This window comes from Mixophyes fleayi, chromosome 1 (assembly GCF_038048845.1).
Source record: "Mixophyes fleayi isolate aMixFle1 chromosome 1, aMixFle1.hap1, whole genome shotgun sequence".
Lineage (NCBI taxonomy): Eukaryota > Metazoa > Chordata > Amphibia > Anura > Limnodynastidae > Mixophyes > Mixophyes fleayi.
In genome coordinates this window covers 67,544,588-67,571,578 of record NC_134402.1, presented here as the reverse complement: position 1 = coordinate 67,571,578, position 26,991 = coordinate 67,544,588, and the positions used below count along the sequence as shown (strand labels likewise).

The 26,991-nt window shown below is 41.3% G+C and overlaps 1 protein-coding gene across 1 annotated transcript in view; it reads right to left on the bottom strand.

Moving 5' to 3' along the window:
* Window positions 1–26,753, bottom strand: part of TRMT9B (tRNA methyltransferase 9B (putative)) — a 39,431-nt gene extending 12,678 nt beyond the window's left edge. The window contains exon 1 of the mRNA XM_075196149.1: window positions 26,231–26,753. The gene's annotated coding sequence lies outside the window, so the exon portion shown is untranslated. The remainder of the gene's footprint in view (window positions 1–26,230) is intronic.
* Between the last annotated feature and the right edge of the window lie 238 nt (window positions 26,754–26,991).

Sequence of the window (26,991 nt, the reverse complement as noted above, 5' to 3'; positions counted from 1 at the left end):
TGTTACAACCCTAGACTACTCTCATAATCATGTGACATTGCCATGTGACCTGACAGATTGACCATAGGCCCTCACAGGAGCTTTTCCAGGTTGGCAGCCCCCATGACATCATGGGCCATCTGAGCTTTTTATTGTCAACATTTGTTTTCAAGAGTTTCTTAAACTTTACCTTGTTTACATTTTTTCTAAACTGGAACAGAAGGTTTAGGGATCTGGGGACCTGATCTTGCTGGCTCAGGCTAATTGAGGCCAGGCCTGGTCAATAGGGGGTTAGGCCTGGCATTGACCTTTATTGGTACGTGGCACCACCCTTCCCTGAAGTTTTCAGCTCTAAGTGTGCAGCCTAGGACAGGGTGCCTAGACTACAGCCAGCCAGTCTAGGCAAGGGGCTGATAAGCGCCCCCTCCATGATAGCTGGTTTACCCCTCCTTATACTCAGGAGAATTATACAAGTACATTCCTGGGTCATTTTCTAAGATCGCTCTGAATATGTGAAAGTAATAATCAGTGCAAAAAAAATGTCTGGAATAATTATTTTAATCTGAAAAAGAATAATTGCTGCCCTTGAAATGTTGCTTCAGCACATTCACCGAACAGAACTTGGTAAATGTGTGAGGAGATATGCATGGTACCTTGTTCAACTGAAGTATCTGGCACCTAGGTCCACATAATAACCATATAATCAGCAGTGTAGATGAGAAGTAAGGTGGAAGACAATAATGTATCTGCTAGTGCATAAGTGTGCCTGATAAACAACTATACTCAATGAGAGAAAGATTAGCTAGAATTGCTTTAACCTTCTTAAGATCCTCCACCAAAGCTAGAAAGGACCTTGAGTGTTGGAGGGACCAGTACTGTCAACATAACTCCATAAAGTCCACACAATATCTAAGGAATTGAATACAGAAAAGCAGATAAGAGGACAACCACTTGGTTAACATGAAAGGTCCTGAGAAATGGAAACAAATATGTCCTGCTGAATAAACAAGAAATGGGGGATATCCAGAAAGGACACCTGCTGGATCAAACAAACCACCAAAGTAAATTTTAACCTTCCATGAAAAGGAGAGAAGGGAACCTCATCCAATGGTTCAAATAAATTGGATTGAATCATCTGCAGAATCATTGTGATATACTAAGGAAAAGAGGTTTATGAAAGAATGGACAAAAGTGTGTAAACCCTGGCATAAGAGATATTGAAACCTGATAAACTAGGAGTTAATATCTCGCACTGACCCTCAAGAAGGAATCGGTAAAGGCAGGGGAGTTATAACTGTACAAAGGCCAGATGCAAGCCTAAAACCATCCAATATATTTATATGGTAAACCCTCCAAATCTCTAGATCAGTGGTTCCCAAACTGAGTGCCGTGGCTCCCTGGGGTACCTCAGCGATCTCACAGGAGTGCCATGGACAGGACTGGTGGTAAGCAAGGCGGGGGACTACTTGGTAATTATTTTGGCTTAGGGGTGCCTTGAAAAAATTATGGCGAGCCTAAGGGTGCCTCGAACTGAGAAAGTTTGGGATCCACTGCTCTAGATTCTGCATCTTCAGCACAGTCAGAAAGATAATTATGGCGGAGAATCAAGGCTTCAGTGGCTACAGTGTAAAAAGTAGACTCTTAACAAAAGGGGTTATGGAGCCCATGCTGACCAATCCATTACAGACAGGGCAGTCAGTAACATCTACTACTAAAATGCACTACAGCAGAAAGTTTCAAAAGACACACAGAGTAAGAAGGTTGAAGGATAATAAGAATGTATTTGTAAGTAATTATCAGGGCAATTATAAGCCGGGGTCTTGGTCACTGGACCTGATATAACAGCCACTGGAGGGGATGCAGGGTGAAAAGACGAGGTGGAGAAAGTACTGGTCATAACTTCAAAGAAGATCTGACGGAAGCTTTCTTATGTAGAATTGAGCAAAGGGTCCACCTCCACGAGAACACCAGTGGCTGAAAAAATGGGCAAGGAACAAGTCAAAAGCTGCAAATGTTTTATCTTTTTTTGCAGGCTGGAAGACTTGCTTCTGTAAGGAATCAAAAAGGAGACTGCTGAAGGGCACCTCTGTGGATGTCACCATGGATGACGAGCAGCAAATGTGTAAAAAAAAACCCACAAAGGTGCCATTGATAATTTTTCTGTAGTGCAAAAATAAAAAGTTTTAAATAGTGCATATGACTATGAAAAACATAAAGTGGTTGCTTTAGAGTTGGATATGTCGTTATTTTACATAAAATATGCATTTTCATCCGCACCAACAATGCATATGCATAAGACGACTTTTACGTAAAAAAACAAAATTATAGCGCCACAATTGCGCTGGTGAAAAACAAAAGAATAAAAATATACATGCTCACAAATAGTGAGAATAATATTAATAAATATGAAAGTGTCTCTTTAAATGAAACGTGTCCTTTCTTCATATGATGTTTTATTTTTAGTTATTGATTATTTGTGTCCCCTTACGCCTGGAGAGTTGGAGCAAGGGCATGACAGCATAAGCAGTGTTCACATAATGGCGTTTAAATAGGCTGTGCCACAAAATTGTGTTCACATAGGCTGTCACATAGTTGTGTTCACATAGGCTGTCACATAATTGTGTTCACATAGGCTGTCACATAATTGTGTTCACATAGGCTGTCACATAGTTGTGTTCACATAGGCTGTCACATAATTGTGTTCACATAGGCTGTCACATAGTTGTGTTCACATAGGCTGTCACATAATTGTGTTCACATAGGCTGTCACATAGTTGTGTTCACATAGGCTGTCACATAGTTGTGTTCACATAGGCTGTCACATAATTGTGACATAATTAGGCATTCATGCATCCACAATTTTGGGGACGTACCATTTCTGGGTACCGACAGGCTGATGCAACGATGCGCTGATAATGATGATGATGAGGACTATCAGCAGCACTATCTAGTTGTTTCTGATTGGCTAATTGCGCATTGACCCCTTCAGCTCATAGTACTTAATGCATTAGTGTGGCGGCTATATCAAGTTGTGCCACCTATTCACAATGCTTAATTGACAATCCCTTCTGGACTACTGTAGGAAACAATATCTGAAGTCTTGAATGGATCTAGAAAACCATTTCATAGATGACTATATTTATATTATTATATAAATTATATAAGAGTCATGCAGATTTCAAGGGCTTGTTGTTCATCTAATTTCTCCATTTCAATGGTTTACAAATGAATAAAATGAGTCAATAAGTATAAATATAATTTTTTCATATAGTTCTTTTATTTTATTTTTTTATATAAGTTTTGTTATCTATCTTTTCTTATTCATCTCTATGCACCGCTGTCAGAATGAAAGAGAACACTTCCATCTATTCATACTAAATATAGATCATCATGGCACATCTGAAAGGACATGTTCTCGTGTTCTTTTCTGCATTTGAGAAAAACAACATTAAAAACCCTGAAAGGAAAAGCTGTCTGATACTGAACAAAACAATTTACATACGAAACATTATTCTTTACACAATATTTTGTTACATAAAGTTCTCATTTATGGGCTTGTTTACCAAAGGGAGGAAAGCAAGATCCCAGGTGAAAGCAGGTTTTCAGTAGAGTGGGGGCTTCTCTGTGTAAAGCATAAGGAGCCTATCTAACAAGGACCACGGATAGCAGAAAATAATGAATAGAAAAAAATGCTTTAACACTTAAATAAAGCATTTTTTTTGCAATGGTAAATATTTTACATTTCTTTTTTATAATTTTGTTTTCTTTTTTTTTTCTTTTTTTCTTTTTTTTTAACAGTTCCAGTGGACATGCGTGAAGCTGCTAGCACATGCCCCTACACTGGTGTAGCAGTAAGATAATCCTTACTGCTCCCATCCAGTATCATCAGGCCAGTATAGCAGGGCAGCTGAGAACCAGCTTTTGTCCTATTGGTTGAATATTGCTTGAATTACAACATTCAAGCAATCAGAGGAAGAACTGGGGCATTAGGAAGAGGCTGTGCCCTACATGGCCATATGTTAATTAATAGTGTAAATGTTCCCTAATATCAGGACTCTGTAGTACACAGTATGATTTCAGGTGGCCCCGTATTTTTGTTGTCAGAATTGTTAGACGTTAAACTGTTTTGTATATTATATGATAGCGAAAAGTCAATGATATTCATTTTTAAAGTTAAAGGGTACATATCCCTTATGCAGTATTACCCAAAAGATAGGTAACCATATAACCCATAATTAGACATTACATTTATTATTATTATCTTTTATTTACAGAGAACCAACCTATGCTGCACCGTTCATGAAAGGAATCATGATACAAACAAATTCCATACAATGATATGAGGAGAAGATGGCCTGTCCAGACAAGCTTACAATCTAAGGGGCATATTCAATTAGAATTCCGGTTCGTGGGAACGCGCCAGAATGGGCCGCAAAGTCAATCCACGGTACTGCAATAACGTGGATTTTCGTGCACCCCCCATAGGTTTGCGCAGGAAAATCCGCGTAATTGCGGTACCGTATTACCTAATTGAATATGCCCCTATGGGGGGAATTCAATTCCCACCGAAGTACCGCCATGTTATAGATATTACCTTTATTACAGTAATAGTAACCCGGCTTTCTGCTCGCAGAGGCGGGAGCTGCAAGAAAAAATCCAGCGTTATAACTACCGTAATAACGGTAATAACGCGCACTATTACCATAATAACGGTAATAACGCGCACTATTACCATAATAACGCGCACTATTACCATAATAACGCGCACTATTACCATAATAACGGTAATAACGCGCACTATTACCATAATAACGGTAATAACGCGCACTATTACCATAATAACGCGCACTATTACCATAATAACGGTAATAACGCGCACTATTACCATAATAACGGTAATAGTAATAGTTTTAGCGCAGTGGTACGTTGGGGGGAATTGAGTTCCCCCCTAAGAGTTGTGGGGGAACACTTGATACAATAGGTAACAGAATAACAATTGTAGCTGCTGGGGAAAGTATGAGAGGCTACAAGTCCACCGTGTAAATTCTGGCAAGCACTAAAAATCCACAGAATAAAAAAGAACAAACAACAAAGAGAATAACAGTAAGTATTTTATAATGATACAGTCTTAAATAAAGTGCATCCCCCACTCATTATAAGACAATGCGGCCTAGGTGGGGTCATGGTGATGTTGCAACATAAATCATATAGCCAAGGACATTACAAAAAAAACAGGGACTATACCAAGGAACCTGGGGTCTCTGGCATGGTCTTTCTATCACAGTGTTTACTCGCAGTGTCACTATGAGCTGCCTAATATAAAGTCCATATTAAAAATACATGGGGTTGTTCAATTGGCCGCTTTAGTGTAAAAAGTAACGCAGCCTGCACACAATTACCGTTATTACAGTAACAGTGCGCTTAATTAAAGTTATTACAGTAGTTTCAACGCTGACTATTTGCTCGCAGCTCCCTGAGCTGTGAGCAGAAAGCCGGCTTGATTTTACCGTAATAGCATAATAGAGTTATCATGGCGCTAATCTGGGGGGAAATGAGTTCCTCCCAAGAGTGGAGATACTAGAAATGAGGGGAGGGAGGGAGGGGAAGCAGGCTGATGTCCGGGAGGTGACATAAGGAACTTTGCCACCCTTAGTAATCTGCCACATAAGACACGTTAACCGCATGGTAAAAATGACCCTATTCATACAATAAGTTCCCTTTTTGTTTACAGAAGGAGGAGAGAGTCATTTATAAACGCAGAATATTCCACTTGGTAGCCTCTGTAATCTAATATATAAATGCTTAGTGGTGTCTGTCTGTCTGTGTGTGTGTGTGAAAAAAAAAAAAACAAGTTGCAGCGCCACCTGCTGGGCAGAGTTATACACTGACCTACTAAATTCTTAGTGTGTGTGGGAAAAAAAATTCAAAAATGGCTGAAATTTGGTAGGGCTCAAACTCATTTTCGTGAGGTAATTTTACCTCATGAACACACATGTGTAGAGGCGTGCGTTAGTGTGTGTGTGTGTGTGTGTGTGTGTGTGTGTGTGTGTGTGTGTGTAAAAAACTATTTTCTCAGAAAGGGCTCATCCAATTGACCTGAAATTTGGTATACTGACATTATTTGACAAAAAAATTAGAATAGTCAAGTCAGTTAACTTCCATCATCCCCCCTTCCCCCCGTGGGAGGGGTAGTAAAGGCTAAATTTACGAGTTGAGGGGTCAAACTCATTTTTAATGTGTGTTCATGAGGTAATTTTACCTCATGAACATACATTAAAAAGGGCGCTTGCGTCGGGAAGTAACGATCTTCCCCTGAGGAGGCCTGGGCTAGGCCCAAATGCATGACAAGAACCTTTTTAAGACCTTAAGTATCTTGATTTGACTAGAATGCATGAGTATCATGCACGGGTTAACTTGTATAACATAATAGGCTTGGAAACATATATTTATAACTAAACATCCCATGAATAAAACTTAGTGCCAGTATATGAGTAGATTGTAGGTGATTATCCCTAAGACACTGCACAACAATATAACTGCTTTATGTTTCATTCTATATTTTCAAAATGAAACAAATAAATCTTTGGTCATGGTGTGTAAAGTAATTGTGCAGTATATAAATCTAGAAAGTAACATGTGCTGTGTATTCCTCTGTGCTTTATTTCCACCATAAACATTAAATCAATAAATCTGTTCTGCTTAAATTAAACTTCCCAGCGGAGTGCTAAGCACTATCAATGTGATATCAGAGTTAAAGCACATTATACCAGGGGGATATAACCTTCAGAGTAGCCTGTATCTGACATGATGAGGATGCCATACATGTAATCTATAGGATGAAAGGACCATTATCACATCTTCAGTCACAACTGCTATTTATCTTTAATAGCACTAACTCTATGTAATGTTTTATTTCATACCCTGCAGAGAATTAAGTAACAGGATGGTTTTTTTTCTGGGTATATTTTGATATGAAACCACAATTTGATCATTTCAGAAAATGTGTTCATGTTACAGTCTTTCTCAGGATAATTGGACCAGCATGCAGATTTAGTAAGTCTTCATTACTTTCTACCACCGTTTCTTATTATTAAATCACACTTGTGATACAGATGGGAAAGAGATGAGAACAATCACAAACCTAGAGCCTAATCATTTATATCAGTCAATATTTACTAAACGGCGGGTTTGAAAGAGGTGAGATGTTGCCTATAGCAACCAATCAAATTCTAGTTACCAGTTATTCAGTACATTCTACAAAATGACAGCTAGAATCTGATTGGCTGCTTTAGGAAACATCTCCACGATTTCAAACCCACAGTTTAGTAAATAATATACCCCAATGTGTGTAAATAATGACAAGTATACAGAAGTACAAATATATTGTTCACATCTATTCAAGGCCAGTACTGTCCAGTACTGGACCATATCTATAGTATAATTAGTATAAAATATATTCCACATTATAAAGAGTGTGAAGTCTCTCGTTCCAGCTCACTGGCCAGAAATTAGCTGTGGGGGATTGTGTCAGGCTAATGGCTGCCAGTTGAACAGCCCTATATTAGATGATCACATATCTTCGGCGCTCAAAGCTCTTGAAATCCTCGACAAATAGCAAAATATTGATTTCTTATATTCCTTGCACAACCCTGGAGGATTGTACAAATAACAGCAGCAATGTGACATGACAGGATCCAGATGACCTTTTAGTTAAGAAGTCTCTAAAACAATTCTAAATGACAATAATTGTGATCTTAATGTCAAATACATAACATATGCATGGACTCTGAAACACAATGACATAGCTGATGGCCCATAGGTCCTAGGGCAAAATCTGATCCAGGCAACTAAACCCACTCTGACAACTGCCTGACCCTACTCTCATATTTTCACTCTTGTTCATTGCCTCATACCTGCCACAATGTCACCCCACCACCCATGTCAACAGGAACTGTCTTCAGTACCACTGGGGCTTGTACTGCATATACGGGTGCTTGTCAATGCCTTGCAGCACATAGGGAGTGACAGTGTACACCCCTGCTGTATTTACTGTGATACTAGAAGTCACCCTTTATGTCAATGCTATATACAATAGCACTAGAGCTACAGATATGTGTAGTTACAGGGTACCTGTGTGGGGCAGTAGGGCAAATGTCTTCAAAGCTGCTTTATTTTTACAGATGATTGCCTTCATTGCTGTAATTCCTATACTCTGCAGTCACAGAATACATAAATATGTGACTGTATGATGGGAGGAAATGGAGATTACCTTAGCTTTCCCCTCTGACTTTAGAGGAGACACTAATCAGTTTCAGCCTATGAGATCCTAACAATTAGATTCACCCACTGCTTCCAGGATGAAGTAACCAGCATCTTGGGCTATCACAGCTTATCCCTAACCTCTCTCTCCTTTGTCTCCCAGAAATGTCTTGTTGTACCGGATATAGGATGTATCATTAATGGTATATCTATCTAATTTATTGCATAACAAGGTCTTTGTTTCCACAAAATATAGTCTTTGGTACCAACATGACTACTTCCTCCCGGGGCAATCTGAACAATTTCCTTGCCTGGTCGCTTCCCTGTCAATACCATCTACCCCTTCTCTTTCCCCCACTCCTGGCTCCCTGCTCCCCCATCACCAGTTGTTTCCTCATCATAAAATTATAATCTAAATTATGACAGATCTTATTCTCTCTGGTTGGTGTTGATCATCACACCAATCTATGGCTTCAAACGAAAAACCTATCATAGCATGTCTATGTATCTTGAAAGGTTTCGTACAACTTGTCTGTCAAAATGAATAAATATAAAAATGTGACTGGTCTGCGAGATCCCGCTGCTTCACAAAAGTGACATACAACAGGTTTTTATATACTTATATCTGCGATTATCCACAGGGCAGTTGCACCCATGCGATGAATACCCATTTCTAATATGGCACAAGACTATGGTTGGCAGAGACCATGTTCGCAGGTCCCTCAACTTGATTCTCCTCACCTCCAATGCTGCATTTCATATTTTGTAGAGGGCAAAGTGACACATTGATCAACTATATTATGGTGTCATTGCAGGGTATACTTTTATATAAAACCACATGTTTTACGATTTTAAAAAAAAAGTATTCAAGTCACAGGGGTATATTTACTAAATTGCAGGTTTGAAAAAGTGGAGATGTTGCCTATAGCAACCAATCAGATTCTAGCTGTCATTTTATAGAATGTACTAAGTAAATGAGAACTAGAATCTAATTGGTTGCTATAGACAACATCTCCACTTTTTCAAACCCGCAGTTTAGTAAATATATCCCACAGTCTTATTCAGAAAGAATAATGGAACCAGCATGTACCGTGACTAGGTCAGGACATTGTCCCAAATAACAAGAGACGAGGTTGGGGGGTATGATTTCATTCACACCATTCCTAGTGGACAGACAGTGACCAGAGAATTGGTGGGGGGGGGGTTTCAACAATTCTGAAAGATGACACAGCTGCACTATATCATTCGCTGCTACCACTAGATTTCTCCGTAAATACACTTTATTGGCTTAATCTGGTGCTGCTGGTTCACCATTGGATACTCGTTTGTGATTGGTTTAGGGCCAAACACAGCCAAGCCTTCCCTGAGTAATACATCATAAAAGTAATGTGACCTATTTAGCGATGCAGAACTGCCCACTTTTGCATTATTATGGCCACAAAATCCCCTGGTGGTTTCGATTATCCGTATTATGTACACTATAGGGTCCATCATTTCACATATGACAGTTTCCATTTAATTTTTTTAATAACACATATTTTGAGCTGGACAACCATCTAGTGGTGCATTAGTCAGGGGGGCTTAATGTGATCCATCTTTCTTTTTGCAGGAAAATAATTTAAGAATTTTAACTCCTACGTCTTCCTGCAGAGCAAAGCAACCGCGATAACTACAGGATGCAATATATTTATTCAGAAAACACTTGCAGGCTAACAATTAAAGGGGTTCTACAGTCAAATAAATAACCACTTTGCCTCTTTAAAATATCATCATAATGGCTGTTACTATTATTATAGAGTTAGTATTTAAAGCACCTATTAGACTCTTTGAGTGCTCATCATGTGTTGTACAGACACTGCACTCCACTCAGGTTCCTGTATGGAAAAAGATGTCAGGTCACCAGATCTCACGCCTGTCTGACATGATGAAATGGACCAAGTATGCTACTGAATTGTTTCTATGCAGACAGCAGTGTCTATAAACCAGGGGCGGATCTAGACTATGTTTAGGGGGGGGGCAATTTTGCATAATCACGCCCCTCCTTTGCTCTGATTGGCTGGCCTGCGTTAACCGCGCCTTCCGCCCGCGATTGACCACGCCCCCTCCCGTTGTGGACGTCAACTGGGACCACTCTGATTGGCTGGCCCACATTTAGCCCCCCCCCCCCCGCTCGTGCTTAGCCCCGCCCCTCCCGTTTTAATCGGCAGACTGGGACCTAGCTTTTTGCTGCTAGGGGGGGGGCGAATGCCCCGATCGCCCCCCCTGGATCCACCACTGCTATAAACTACCTGATCAGATCTGGAATCACTAGAGAAGTAAATAGAATTAGTCTAAAATTAATCTAGAATTTGACTGGAGGCCACATGTAACAAACACCTGTGGCTGCAGAACATCTTGTGTTTCTCATTGATAGCTAAATGTCCCTATAGGCATACCTCCAACCTGTTCCGAATTTAGGGCTACTATTTGTCCCGTGGGTGGGAATGCTGGGGGAAGGTAGGTATGTTATAGGCAGCCTAGAACTTTACAGCGGTAGGCAGCCCTCTGCAATGTGGATACGCCCCCTGTCCTGCTGCCGCGGACAGACATGTTGGGAGGGATGGATGCTACAGATGTCTGAGTAAAACACAGACCTCTTAAATGTCTATGACACCGGCCATAGATAAATGCTTTTTTTTGTAACAGCTATCAGCTTACAATCTATAGGTCAATAAGATACATAAGGTTAAATCTTCATATTGCATACTGGTCCAGCCAGATTGCAAAGGATAAAAAGTGATTTGTATGCTTTGTGATCCAGTCACAAAGCAATGTTGGTCTGGTGTCGGGTAGCCTAGTGAGGTTAAGGGGGTGATTGAGGATTATTATAAGCTTGCCTGAAGAGGTGGGTTTTCAGAGAACGCTTGAAAGTTTGTAGACCAGAGGAGAGTCTTATTGTGCAAGGGAGGAAATTCCAGAGTGGGTGCAGCTCGAAAAAAGTTCAATTGCAATAATCAATGCGGGAGATGATGAGTGCATAAATCAACGTTTTTGCAGTGCCATGTGTAAGATATGTGTATATTCTGGAAATGTTTTTTAGATGCATGTAAAATGATTTAGATATAGAGTCGATATATGGAACAAAGAATAGTTGCGAGTCAAGGATTACACCTTGACAGATTTATGGTCATGTTGTCAACAGAAATAGAAATGCCAGGTAGGTAACTTCTTTTGGTGGGTGGGAATATTATTAACTCTGTTTTTGAAAGATTGAGTTTGAGTTGGCAAGAGGACATCCAAGATGAAATGGCAGAAAGTAACGCGGGACATCACAGATGGTGATCAATCAGGAGAGAGCAGATAAATTTGGGTATCATCCGCATAGAGATGGTACTAAAAACCAAAGGAGCTTATTAGTTTTCCAAGAGAAGTGGTGTAGATAGAGAGCTGCAGAGGAGCTAATACTGAGCCTTGTGGTACTCCTATTGATAAAGGAAGCGGAGCAGAGGTGGATTCATAAAAAATTGACACTGAAAGAGTGATTAGATAGGTAGGATGAGAACCAGGATAGGACAGTGTCTTGAAGACCTAGGGATTGTAGCGTTTGCATGAGAAGAGAGTGGTCAACAGTGTGGAATGCAGCAGAGTGATCCAGGAGAATTAGAAGAGAGTAATGGCCTTTAGTTTTAGCAGTGATCAAATCATTAACAACCTTGGTCAGCGCAGTCTCTGTGGAGTGTTGAGAGCGAAAACCTGACTGAAAAGGATCTAATAGGTTGTTTGCGGACATGAAGCGTGTGAGGTGACTATAGGCAAGTCTCTCTAGAAGCTTGGAGGGGCATGGGAGCTGAGAGATGGGGCGCTATTTTGAGAGAGAGTTTGGGTCAGAATTTTGTTTTTTCAGAATAGGAGTAATCACTGCGTGCTTATATAATGATGGGAAGATACCAGTAGAGAGAGAGGGAGATAACAGATTTTAGTAAGAGGTGAAATGAGCACACACACACATGGTAAGGCATTCATCCCATTCCCATCCATTAAAACCACATCATCTAAACACAGTGGAGGTCATTTCGAAAGCACAAATGAGCCTCGATGTGCAAAGTGCCTACATCTGCCTCAAGGCACATGGGTTTATAGAGCAAGGGGGCAGTGTTTCTGGGGGAGAAGAACTTTGTAAAGGCTGAGAGGAGTTGAGTGGAGTAATGGTCTTTTTTGTCTTGTTTTGCAGGGCAGTACAGGAACAAGCTATTAGATTACCCTCCACAAAAAGAATTTTGCTCCACCTCAGGACCGATGGTCTTCTGGTCTCCTAAATGCATGAGCAAATGAGCAGTGTAATAAAAATTTTCACAAACACATTTGTACATGCCATGTACTTGTTTAAATACACAACTATTTAGGTTTAGAAATACACAGGCAATCCACTGTGATCTTAGTCAGTGTTTTACAATGACAGGTCCAAACCACTACATGTCAGTGCTGCCATTATTTTTATAGGTGTATAAATCATACTTGCCCACTCTCCCGGAATATCTGGGAGACTCCGGAATTCCGGGAAGGTCCACGGACTCCTGGGTGAGCAGGCAATTCTGCCACATCCTGTCTACTTCCTAGTGAAGTGGGCAGGATGGAAGCCTCAATGATGCGATTCACGCTGAATCTGGTCATTTTGGCTCCGCCACCGTGACAAAATGTCTTTTCATCATGGGGACAGGGCAAAAATAATGCTCTTTGCCGCAAACCGCCCTCTCCTGTCCTCCCACCACCCACCCCCCTCCCAGAAGACAAGCACTCAATGCTGGTAAGTACGGTATAAATACATGTTGTTAAACAGTTACAAGTAAAACATGGGCACATATTTTGCAGTATCTGAAAGGAAGTCAATGCTGGCGTATAACCAAGAAACATTTACATGAACTCTTCAGTGATCCATACAACAAGAAAAGGATATGTGTCAGAAAAAATTAGCCTGTGGTATAGAATATAATAACAAAATTCAGAACAATGTCACCAATATTCCTTCCCAGGGGGATGATTTTTTTTATTATTTATCAAAAAATATATATTTTCCGAAGGGAAATGATGCAGAAGTTTTTAGAAAAAGAGATTGAGAAGCCACCGTATTCTACAACCTATAGACATAGTGAAAGCATACATGAATTGCTCTATAACACCACCACCTGGTATATTGGCAGAAGAAGCTTGACCAGTGGCCAGAATAATCATAATTTGCCAGTGAGATACTTTCCTACACATGTTCTACTGTATTGTCTAAATATCTTTTTTTCAGAACTTCCCTTGGACTTGTAACCAAAAACTGTAACACTAAAAATGTAGAAATTTTGACACTTATAAATAAAATATTTAGTAAAAACGAATACCACGTAAATTCCCCAGTTCCTGTACAAGATTAACAAAGATTACAAGTGTGCTCTGTTAAAGCAGATACTGTATCCCGATAGATGTAGCATTACATGGATTTGTAACATATAAATATTCTGTGACATGAAGAAACTGAGCTGGACGCTTTGGAGATCATTTACAATGAGCAAAATTGCAGAGGCACAGTGCAAAATCCTCTTTGATCATGCCAGACAAAATGCATGGGTTTAGTGAGCAAGATGGCGGCATTTGCAGTGGTGTAAAATCTGGCACCAGCCAAGAAGACAAGCCGGGTGAGGTTCTTTGCTAAATCCAAACTACATGCATGGGTGCACCTCTTCTTATGGATCTGTGCAAAAAGAAGATTTTTTTTGCAGAGCAACATCATTCAAGATGAGATAAAAGGGTGGAGAGCGTGTATGTTTAGGGATGTTCCTTGCAGAAGGGCCATTTCCACTATTCAAAAATGTTTTAAATTTGCCCTAGCTCAGAGATCGGGTTTCTCCCACGTACTTGTAACGTAATGCACTTTGCACTCTCCAATTGCACTTCTGCTGAGAAGTGCATTACTAGGCACACTATACCATACTTACCTACTTTTGAAGGCAGCTGTCCGGGAGGGGGTCCGTCGAAGGGGCGTGGCCACGCATGCGGTGCCGTTAGGCTCTGCCCCTGTCAATCCTATGCAATTTTGGGCAATCGCAGCAGGGGGCGGGGTCACAATGCCGTGTTTAGCCCCGCCCCCACCCATCTTCAACAACGGAGACAGCTGGATCCGGGATTTTTGCCTGCTCTCTCGGGAGTCCGGGAGAACTCACATAAATTTGGGAGTCTCCTGGCCATTCCGGGAGAGTAGGCAACTATGCACTATACCCAATACAATACAGTTCAAACGCTCAAAATGTCACATATAATAAAGACATTCCTTTTACTCTCATTATTAATTTAAGCCATGAACCTGAACTGAGCTTTATTTCTAGGAAAATAGCAGAAATATTTTTTTAATGAAAGGGCTGGATCTAAAGTGGAAGCAGGCTGGACTTTGATGTGACATTTACAATTTGCATAGTGCACATTTACAGATCACCCAGAATTATCCGCTCACAAACCTGAGGGTCTATTTACTATTAATCGCACTTTTGCCCTGTTAATGATAATCTGTCATTGCAGAGATGACAGATGAATAAACAGAGCAATTCACTATTAAAGCCATGTTGGGATAGAGCAATGGAGGCTGTCCCAGCGATTACTTTTTTTACAGACAACCCTGGGTTCTGATGCGGAGTCTTTACTGTACAAACACAAATGTCATTTACGTTGTCATTAACACAGGGGAGAGCAGGAAGGCTGCCAGAGAGGGATGCGAAGAGCCTTCTCCTGCCATGCTCTGCCTATAGGACTGAATGGCTTAAGCCACCTTCAAATGGCATTTGCCAGCGGGATCAAGTTCCGAAAGCTTGATAAATTTGCACCACATTTACCCACATCGCGGTCCCCATTGAGTATTATGGGGACTGCTGGACGTTTTGTTAAATAGCTCCTTTAATTAAAAATGCCTAAACCATAGTTGCCTACTCTCCCGGAATGTCCGGGAGACTCACGATTTTTTGTGAGTTCTCCGGGATTCCTGAGAGAGCAGGCAAAAATCCCGGATCCAGCTGTCTCCGTTGTTGGGGATGGGTGGGGGCGGGGCTAAACGTGCCATTGTGGCCCTGCTCCTTGCTGCGATTGGCCAAAATTGCATAAGATTGACAGTAGGCGGAGCCTAATGGTGCAAACCGCATGGCCACGCCCCTTCGACTGACCCCCTCCCAGACAGCTGATTCAAGAGTAGGCAAGTATGGCCTAAACCGTGCAGAAAAGATGTTTCCGTAGAGCTGGATAAATACGTCTCCTTATCACACTTGCAGCTTGCAGAGACAATTACCAAGACTTTTAAGTGTGCACTTTGAAATGTGCTGAATGATCCAGATAAATACACTAGTACATCACCAAAGTGATTTCCAGTGTGCATCCTGTGCATACTCCAAGTAACCATCTTTCTTATTAGAGATAACTGAATTTATACTGGATTTATTTCTTGATAGATGTTGTTAATAACTTTAATAAATAGCTTTCATGGATGGAGAGAGGTAATTACAAGAAAACAACTGCTGAAGTAGTCAATTTACTTAGAAGGAGCAGTGCTTAGTGGTAGAGAGTGGGTGGGCTACATCTGTCACAAAAAGGGATGGAAATGGGTGATGTCTGTTTTAAGGGACAAAAAATTAGTGGAAGAGAGATGTTCCCTCCATTTAACTCGACACATTTTAATTGTACTTTAAAGGCATGCTAATAAATATCTTCTGAACAAAGCAACTCTCTGATTGTGCTGAATAAGATATTTACAGTATAATATGCTTTTAAACACTACGGAAGTTTGTGCTTATAAGGTAGAAAACGCAGAAAGAACTTCTATCAATTAGTCTTTACAGTATATTATCTAGGTGAGCAATAGGAGTTTTTAATTAACTCAATAGGTTTATTACACTAACTCCATATGTACAGTAATAACAAAACAGAAATAATACATAAATAGACATTATGCATTGTCCCTCTGACTCTGCCAGTGAATGTGTTGCAATGGAATAACTCATTGATCCCACTGGTTTCTGGTGAATTGATAGGCTGCATTCTCATTATTGAGGTTGCTGCCTCCACTAAGTGGGTGACAGGTGCAGTATAGGTGTCAGCATCAACATCAATTACTTAATTCATTGCAGAATAGTACAACTGGAAATTTAGTGGTAATTATTTCTTAGGTTATCTATGTTACTGCAGCTCCATATCATGTTTAATAAATGTATACCTATATGCAGCGGTCAATCTGGATGGAGCGGTATACATCGTTATGTCATACAGCCACTTCTCTCCCTGCAGCTCCACTGGGACCTGGCCAAAACCCTTTAATATTGGGGCTCCCCCATCCCCCTTCATCTCTAGATCAGACTCAGAGCTGGAGCACACTGACCAAAATTTCTCCTCCGATTCTGCGCTCAGAGTAGTTAAAATGAAATGCAGAGTACCTGGGCTTGAAACGTTAACATCCCTGATGTCTGCCCCTGGTTCACCTCTGGTTCCACTCTTCCAGCAGTGTGAGTCTCCCAGATTAGCTGTCTTGTCCAGCCTCCTCAACTTACTTCATGGCCAAGTTGATCTGTTTCAGTGCTGATATTGCAGGAGTAAATCCTCCACCAGTATCCTTCTTTAGCTGTCCCTTGTTGGACCCAATTTCTGTTACATGTCTTCATTACTTGATGTCATGCAGCGGTGGAAAGTTTGAGGTATCAGAGGGGGTTTCAAGGTGTAGGGGGAATTTCACATTATAAAATTCCATTCACTTATATTTTTTATACCGCCACTAAATTTCCACTTTGACCACTGCCTATAAGTTTTACTGTAGAATACCTACGTTTGCTAGTATCTTAAGACATTAAACAGGTTCAGATAATGATTGAAATGGTTGCCATTGTTTGCCTGAGGTCATGGTAATACTGAAGGTACTTTTTTCCCAATAGGAAGCAAATGTTCCCAGTGTGTAGAATGCTTGCAATCTCAAATTTGCAAGTGCAGACATCCCAATACAGACATTTCTGGGGGAAGAATTGTAGGACTTGGCCAAAGGGTCCACCAAATTTATTGATTTTAACTAATCACTGCATTTCACTAAATTTCCTATTTTAACAGTATGTTTTCCAGATTACCCAAATATAATCATTGCTCATGTACTGCAAGAGGCCTGACTATTTTTCCATTGCATAAAATACCAACCAGTAGTTAATCAGTCATCACAAAATTAGTCATAGAATGTTGATAAGCCCCAAATGACCTATTTCACTCACCCGTTTATTATGAGTGTTCAATATGTGTTCAGACCAAGCATGGTTATGTACGAAGCGTTGCTATTGTTTTATATCACCTAATCTGCTGGAACCATCTACTAGTGATTCAGACTCTAACCATTCGTTCTGGCATCTACGTTATTCTAAAGTAATACCTGTCTCCTGAACTGTTTAAAGAACTCCAGCCTAAAACTGGTTTAACCACTAACAAAGTGGTTCTTCACTTTTTTGGCAGCTGAATTTGATTCTCAAAATATGTTCTTCCACCCTCTTGAAAAATTGTTTCAAAATTCTTTTACATACATGTTTATCAAAACTAAACTTAAAATTTAAACAGACTCACTATCAATAACCATTTTGCTTTTCTTAATATTATATTTAAAGCAAGGCTCTTTTTTTTTTTTTTTAGGAAAATAAAAATCACATGCATGTTACACGTCACATTTAGGTCGTTTCTGACCTTTATTTTGATATGCACATGTGATGAAAATCCCCTCTCACATAGATATTGTCGTGAACATAGAGAGCTTGCAGTTATTTATAAGGGATAATTCATAACTGCAGTGTAAATAGGTTGTATCAAATGAATCCATTGATAAGTTAGTGTAAAAGTTAAAGATGCAGAATCTGATGGAATTGTGTTTGATGGCCTTTTACATCCCAGTGTGAGGAGATCAGCCTGACACTTTTAGCAGCTTCCAGGATGTTCGCTTTAGACACTTGAATAGACTTTGTGGTGCCAATCACAGCTGGAGATCCTGGTAGGCAGCATGTGAAAGCCTATACAGGTATATAGAAATATGACCTTCAAAGGAAAATGTTGTCATAGTTCATATTTTGGGAAATCTGGATGCCACTCCGTACTGAGGGGCAAAAACCACACAAGGGTCTTAAAACATAGATACCAACTACACAGGGAACAACCATAGTCACATGTATTTCAGGATGAGATTGGATATTGTTGTAATCTCATCATATTTGGTATTTAAACGTGCGGGAGATTATGACCGGTTTATTGAGGGGGGTGTTATTTCTCTGAGATATATCTGTGAAGAATAACCAACAGGTCAAAACTTAGGAATAGCTTGAACAAACCTGAGGTGACACCCAGGGGACATTTCTGCCCCCACATTAGCATTCACACTGCCCCTGTGAATGCCGTCCCATTTGAGTTTGCTTAAAAATCTGTGTTCTGAAAGAAAAAACTGTCAGACTTTTTGGGAATTCAACTCACATTAATAAGCTGTCCATCTTTCTAGCCAAATTTCCCTTGGCCAGAATGCAATTCTTGTAAGTGCAAATCTGAATGTAACCCTTTTTATTTTAAACTGTTTTTGCTTGTTATGTCAATATATTAATTGTTTATTCATTATTTTTCTTTATATCTGAATGCCCTGTATTTTCATATATTAAATCTAAAATTTAATAAGTTGCATCCTTGATACTCTAACGCAGTGGTTCCCAAACTTTTGCAGTTTGCGGCACACTTAGAGTCTCCAAATTTTTTCAAGGCACCCCTCCAAAATAATTATTGAGCAGTCCTGTTTTAGAAGTAGTTGGGTCAAAAAATTGTAATAAGTATTTAGGTCAGGACAGAAATACTTATTTAGTTGTATGCAAAAATGCCCCCTCTGCATCCAGACACTCTGCCCTCAGGCACTCTGCCCCCTCTGCATCCAGACACACTGCCCCTCTGCATCCAGACACACTGCCCTCTCTCACACTGCCCCCTCTGCCCTCTGTCACGCTGTCCCCCCTCCTCTGTTCTGTCACGCTGTCCCCCCTCCTCTGCCCTTTCTCACAATGTTCCCCTTCTCTGCCCTCTCACACGTTGTCCCCCTCCTCTGCCCTCTCACGCTGTGTCCCCCTCCACTGCCCCTCTCACACTGTCACCCTCCTCTGCCCCGCTGTGCCCCTCCTCTGCCCCGCTGTGCCCCTCCTCTGCCCTGCTCTCACCATCCTCTGCTCTCTGTCCCCCTCCTCTGCCCCGCTGTCCCCATCCTCTGCTCTCTGTCCCCATCCTCTGCTCTCTGTCCCCCCTCCTCTGCTCTGTCACGCTGTCCCCCCTCCTCTGCCCTCTCTCACAATGTCCCCCTCCACTGCCCCTCTCACGCTGTGCCCCTCCTCTGCCCCGCTGTGCCCCTCCTCTGCTCTGTCACGCTGTCCCCCCTCCTCTGCCCTCTCTCACAATGTCCCCCTCCTCTGCCCTCTCACACGCTGTGTCCCCCTCCACTGCCCCTCTCACGCTGTGTCCCCCTCCACTGCCCCGCTGTGCCCCTCCTCTGCCCCGCTGTGCCCCTCCTCTGCTCTCTGTCCCCCTCCTCTGCTCTCTGTCCCCATCCCCTGCTATCTGTCCCCCTCCTCTGCTCTCTGTCCCCCTCCTCTGCTCTCTGTCCCCATCCCCTGCTATCTGTCCCCCTCCTCTGCTCTCTGTCCCCCTCCTCTGCTCTCTGTCCCCATCCTCTGCCCCGCGCCAGGCGCCAGCCATAAAAAAAAAAAAAGAACACAGAAACTTACCAATCCATCTGGCGCCGGGACCCAGCAACCTCCTCTCTCCCGCAGCTTGTTACTGACGTCGATATTCAGTGACAGCTGCGGGAGAGAGGAGGCTGCTGGGTCCCGGCGCCCGATGGATTGGTAAGTTTCTGTGTTCTTTTTTTTTTTTTTATGGCTGGCCCGCGGCACCCCAGTGACAGCGCTGCGGCACCCCTGGGAGCCGCAGCGCACAGTTTGGGAACCGCCGCTCTAACGGATTCATTAGCCAGTTTAGAAGAGATTGCTCGTCCAGGTTAACCATTGGAATGCCAGTGTGTGATTTGTTGATACATTTGATTAACAAGCTGTGTGGGCTTATATTTACATTTGTGTAACAGTCTGGAGGTGTGAAGAGTTAACCATGTGTGTGCTGGTGTGAGTCTTGCTAGTTTGTAGAACTAGAAGCCTATGTGCCAGTGTGGGACAGTATCTTGGGGTCCTATTGCCCGTACCCAATAGGTGGTGGCTGAACCTTGAAGTGTTTGGGGGTGTGAGAGTGCTGTGTTTGGGGGCGATTCCGTAGGTCTAGAACCTGTGTGATAGGTGAGAGAGACTGCGGGCTGAAATCGTGTGTGACCTCATACAGCAAACACCCCAAAGTCACGGCAGCTGGGAGCGTGTTCCTGACAGATATCAGTATTGGTTATGCTTTATTATGCTAGTTACAGAAATGGTACTAACTCAGTACACCAGAACAGTTTGAAGTCTATTGTCACACACCCCTGGTCAAAAACCACTGCACTATCCCCACCCTCCCCCTATAGTAGAACGATGGGCGTCTGGTGTCCCTTTCTTGACATATTCCTAATGGTTCATTCTCCTGCAAAGTACTGTGCATATATCAGTCACAACAACTTAGATGCCTCCTGTCAAGACTCAAAGTTGGTCCATTACCAAAGCAACGGGTGAGTATATAACGTACAACGAGGTCTAAGACACAAAGTTCCTGTAAAACTTATAGTTGGAGAAAGGAAACGTTACTGACGAAACATAATTGTGGCTGCAGCTCGACTTAGGGGCCTTATTTATTAAGCCTTAAACCAAGCAGGAACGACTGTTTCCACATGGTTTAGGCAAAAATTAGTATCCCAGCCCTTTAACAAAAGCCTAACGCAGGAGATATCACAGATATAAGTATGGCAATATACCGCAGTTCTCATTATTCACAATTGGAACTGCGGTCTGGGCAAATTTATCAAGCTCCAAAAATCCTAGCTTTTTGGTGCTTTACCGCAATAGCTACTCTGCCCTATGATGAGAGCATGATTTTGTTAATAAATGGCTGCAGCCATTAATAGGCCCCTTTATATTTTGCGTCAAGTAAACATATAATAAATATTGATAAAAAAATTGCAACTTTATTTTCATTTTTTAAAGAACATTCTAAAACCATGGATTAAATATGAGCCCAAATTTATATAGTAACAAAACTCAATTACACAAAATGGTTTACCCAAGAATATAACATTTTACATCATACTTCCAACTGTCCTGAATTCGGCAAGACATTCCCGAATATCGGACCTAGAAAGTGGTGGAGCTTACATGAAAATGGGCAGAGTTTCCTCAAAACGTGGAACTTGGGGCAGATCGGGGGAGGTGTTTCGCAGGATCCGAGGATGGGACTTATTTTGTCCCGATTCTACATGTGAAAAAGTTGGTAGGCATGTTTTACATATCAAAAGCTGGCAGAGGTGGTTTGTGAATCACAGTAGCCATTGCATTTATACCAATCAGCCACAACATTAAACCACTGACAAGTGAAGAGAGTAATATTGATATCTTGTTACAATAGGACATGTCAAGGGATGGGATATATTAGGCAGTAAGTGAACAGTCAGTTCTTGAAGTTGATGTGTTGGAAGCACAGAAGAATGGGGAAGTGTACGGATCTGGGAGACTTTGACAAGGGCCAAATTGGAATGGCTAGTCGACTGGGTCAGAGCATCTCCATAGTGGCAGGTCTTGTGGGGTGTTCCCGGTATGCAGTGGTTAGTACCTACTAAAGATGGTCCACGGAAAGATAATGGTAAACCAGGGTCATGATTGCCCAAGCCTCATTGATGTGCGTGGAGAGCAAAGGCTATCCCTTCTGGTTCAAATCCACAGAAGAGCTACTGTAGCACAAATTGCTAAAAAGGTAATGCTGGCTATGACAGAATGGTGTCAGAACACACATTGTGTCACAGCTTGCTGAATATGTCGCTGGTTAGTCACAGACCAGTCAGAGTGCCCATGCTGACCCCTGTCCACCACCGAAAGCGCCTACAATCGTAAATGCCAGAACTGGACCATGGAGCAATGGAAGAAGGAGGCCTGTTCTGATGAATCACGTTTTCTTATACATTAAGTGGACGGCCGGATGCGTGTGCGTCATTTACCTGGGGAAGCCATGGCACCAGGATGTACTAATTGTTTGAGGAACATGACAAAGAGTTCTAGGTGTTGATTCGGCCTTCAAATTCCCCAGATTTCAATCCTATCAAGCAGCTGTGGGATGTGCTGGAAAAACAAGTCCAAGACTTGAAGGCTCCACCTCGCTACTTACAGGACCTGCTGCTAACGCCGTGGTGCCAGATATCACAGGACACCTTCAAAGGTCTTGTGGAGTCTCGACGTGTCAGAGCTGTTTTGGTGGCACAAGGGGCAAATACACAATATTAGGCAGGTGGTTTTAATGTTGTGGCTGCTCTGTGTATATTTCTTTTTTATATACATATATAAGGCAAGGCTTTATCATAACTTATTTCAATGCCTAAATCAGTCAACATCCAATTTGGAAAGTAGCATTTTAGACCTTTCCTAGTGATTCTTTCAATGTAGGCTATTCCCACGGCTAGGGGTTTTATTACTCTAAAATTGTGACAATTTAAAACTGAATTTCATGAAAAGGAGAATGTGTAAGACGTGAGTTAAGTGGCTAATAACATCAGTCTGATGTTTCACTGTAGAGAATACGTGGAATACAAGTAGCCTTTCAGTGCAGGTTTTAATTAACAGAGCTGAAATGTAGGTCTAACTGGCAAGGTTAAAAGGTCACCAAGCATGAGCTTTGATCTTGTCATGTCTTTCCACATGTCATTTTCTATGGGTGCTTTGCTGTATCAACTATAGGCTTTGTTTGCACTCATTATTTTTATCTCATCAAATACATTGTTTAGATTTAAACAATAAATCCTTCTAGGCTAAATGGATTGCTTGAATGTGAAAGACAAAACAACGCCTACGAGATGTAGTTACAGTCCTTACATTTTAGTGAAAGAATCAAGAAGCTGAAATAGGACTGATATATTTATAGCAACATGCATGAAATATTTATTGCTACATACTGCATATATGATTTTGTAATACATGGTTATTTCCATAGATGAGAACTTTACAGCTTCAGGATTCAGAAGTAAAATACTAACTGTTCACAGACATTTATTACCAGAGCTATTTACAAGGGGATGATTTGTTGCGGCACCTAGAGAATATTTTTGTGATAAGCCCCATCACCTACCTGATGTAATAATAATCCCTGTTATTAAACATCAGTGCAATTCACCTCCAAATTCTCACCGTACATAACTGTAATTTTTTCTGTACTGTAGTGCTGAAGAGTGTAGAAGAACAAACACTACAGTGGTAACATAACTACTTAGGTGTTATACTAACCGCAAGAATCACGCAGTGAGTAATGGGATGGGACCTAATTCCTAATGTGACCCAAAGAGAGGTCTTCCATGTTCCAATTACCATGAGAGGATGGACTGGGGCCTGTCATTACAATGTAGGCTGTGGCAGGACATCATTAGAGGGGTTCAGCAGAAACAATGGTAAAGTGTTATTTACAAACGTGTAGAATGCAGATACCTATATTTTGCCGCATTGAGCTTTCTTGACCACTGTAGGCTCACAGAGATGGAAGACCCCATTCTGCTTTTCAAAGTGCCTCTGCACATGGCCATTTACAAAATGTGTTAGGATGGTGGGTGCCAGCAAAACTAAAAATGTCCCTTATTCATGAACATTGCAATGTTACATGCACCTGATTGATGCAAATGGTGTCCATTTGAAAGAAATGGCCAAAACCGCTAGCCTGGGAACACCCCTTAAATGCACTCTTTGGTCCCATTGGAAATAACTTCCTGAAATACAGTAGTGGCAGCAAAGATTGTTGAATGATTGGATGTGTGTACAAGGTAGCCAGACATGTCCAGCTAGCAAATGATTTGACACATGCATCAATTGGAGTAACCGGCCAACCTGAGCAATGAAATCCATTCTAAGCAAACAAATTCAATTCTGAACTCTCAACAATCAATTATGAAGCAACAGACAATGCAGAGTGAAAACAGGAAGAAGCTTCAATGCATTCAAATATATCATGTAATATCATCTTACATTCAAGCTTCTCCCTTTTTTCACATTTAGAAGTTTATTTATTAAATGTGCTCCAGCAAGAAGATTTTCTCATTGCTTACCGCTGCAATAGAAAATCTTTGATCGGGCAATTTACCATGAATATGTCTTTTACTGCTCGCCAGGCCAGAGCAGAGATCCTCTGCGCATGCGTCCTTTTTTATAGTATGTAGGGCTTTTCTTGCTTTGATAATTAGACCCCTAAATGCTTGCAAAAAAGACAGGTATTTCTCCATAGGGATGAATAATTCTGAATTAAAGAGCTAGTTAGGTTACATTTACTATTTGAACCCAGCGCAAATCATTTGAAAAACACAATGGTAGGCTTATTGGCTTTTGACAAAAATTGATCTGCCTGTGGGTGGTATGGAATTTAAATTGTAAGCCCCAATGGGACACGCAATGCTGTGAATGATTACATATGCTCTGTACAGCATTGCATAATATGATTGGTGCTATATAAATAAATGATAATAATAATAATAATAATGTACTACAGTTCTTAAAAAACACTCATATGTATATAGCCTATAATGAATGTCCAACCTTTCCAAAAGGAAAAAAATGTTTTGTTTTTTTCACAAGAGATCTATGATTCCTCTTAGAGAGTTAAAGCTATAACATCTAAATGCCCAGAAGACTCATCTCTGGTAATGAAAATGATCATGAAAAGCTTTGTAGGAACCTATGACGGTCAATAATTGTGACGTTCGAATTACAAATTTGGGTGTGAGGTTAAATTATACATGATAGATTCCTACAGCTTAACCTGGGCGCACAGGAGATCCTGAAGTCCTGTATAGATAATAACTTGATTAAATAATGTTAAACAGTTCTGTATGATTCTTTATGAGCAACCTTTGTTGCTCCAGCGGTCAATGAAATACATGTTAAACGCTCAGCTGTTGCTGAACTACATCTTCTATGACGCTCAGCTGGCTGATCCTAATGGGAAATGTAGTTTAGTAATATCTGGTACCGCACAATTTGCACACTTGGCTGGATTGATGCAATGTGTTTATCCACCATATCCAGTATGTCTCACATATCTGTGACATGTTCTCTTTCATCTATGAATACATATTCCCGAATATACTATCATCATCATCAACATTTATTTATATAGCGCCAGCAAATTCCGTAGCGCTTTACAACTGGGAACAAACATTAATAAGACAATACTGGGTAATAAATACATACAGACAGAGAGGTAAGAGAACCCTGCTGCTAATGTACAGAATGAAAGAAAATATAAGCACTGCTTATGAAAATCTTTTTTTTTTCCAAACGTGATTCGATTGGAATACATATTAGCTTTCAACTGGTGAAATACCCAACACGATATTTTATCATCTCATAACTGAAATAGCCTTACCCCATTTAGCAAATATTCAAACACTCGCACCGAATTAACAAATGAATCCTATTGATGTTGCACAATTAAATTATCCTATTTATCCACCTCGCGTTCTCTTAGGCTATGAAATGATCATGCTCTGCCTGGTTAACACCATCTGTGCCAGATAAACTCCAAGAAATCAATTAAAAGTTGCCAGGTATTAAAAAGCCTCTATGAATACCGAGTAAATGATCATTTTAATGTCTGTATGGTCTAGCGGAGCCAGCTTTTGTTTACCTTGCTGGAAGTCAACTCTCCTCTATGCGTTGCTTCAGAGGTCACAGCTAACAGCTTGCTCGCTCATCTGTGGCTCACACAGTGGGGTGTACACGAAACATGCATAGGGTGGCATTGGATGCTCTGCCCTCGTACCCAAGACTAGTGATGACCCTAGCACGGATTTATTTACCTGCCACGGATGCCAGCCTTGGATCACGTCCTTTACAGCCTGTGCACAGCATTGTGACCATAGAAGCTCAAACTGGCATGTGCCCCCTCCATACCCTTCTCCTGCAGCTGATCATGCATCTCCTCTTATGCTGCTTACCCTCTTCTTACACAGCGAGTGATCCCGGGAGCTGGATGGAAGCCACTGGCAGCACATTAATAGTTGCTGGATGGTTGAGGGTGAAGAGCAGGCTGGACCGGGGTGCTGGACCTTGTTGCAGAGCAGAGGTATCGGTCCAGATGTGGGAGGAAGCCTAGGGTGCTCCCTCTAGTCCCGTAAGCATCAGCACAGGCTGACAGAGTGAGGCATGATCTGCCAGGGACTGGGAGGGGGTGTGGGGACTGCTGCTCATGTGACCTTGCTTCTCTTTTCCTGCCTCTTGCTCACATAATAAGCTCTACAAGATGCATTTAAATAAGAATCAATTAACAGGTCTCGTTGGTTTGCTATACAGCAAGCCCTTTACGGCATGTCTTTCTTAAGGGCTGTCCAAAGCAGTAATCCCTTGGTATTCAGGGTTTATTATGCCTGTGAAATAAGAGCCGTCCACAATGAAGTCTGCCTCTCTTCTATTGTTTCCTCAGAAAGTCTGTCTAGTTATTAAGGCATTAGAAGGTATTATATATATGCAGAACACTCTCTTTGGAAAATAGTTTAGCGAAATAGGTATAAGGAAAATCACTCTAACCATTTATTAACGGAGCTCCGAGCTATTCACTCTT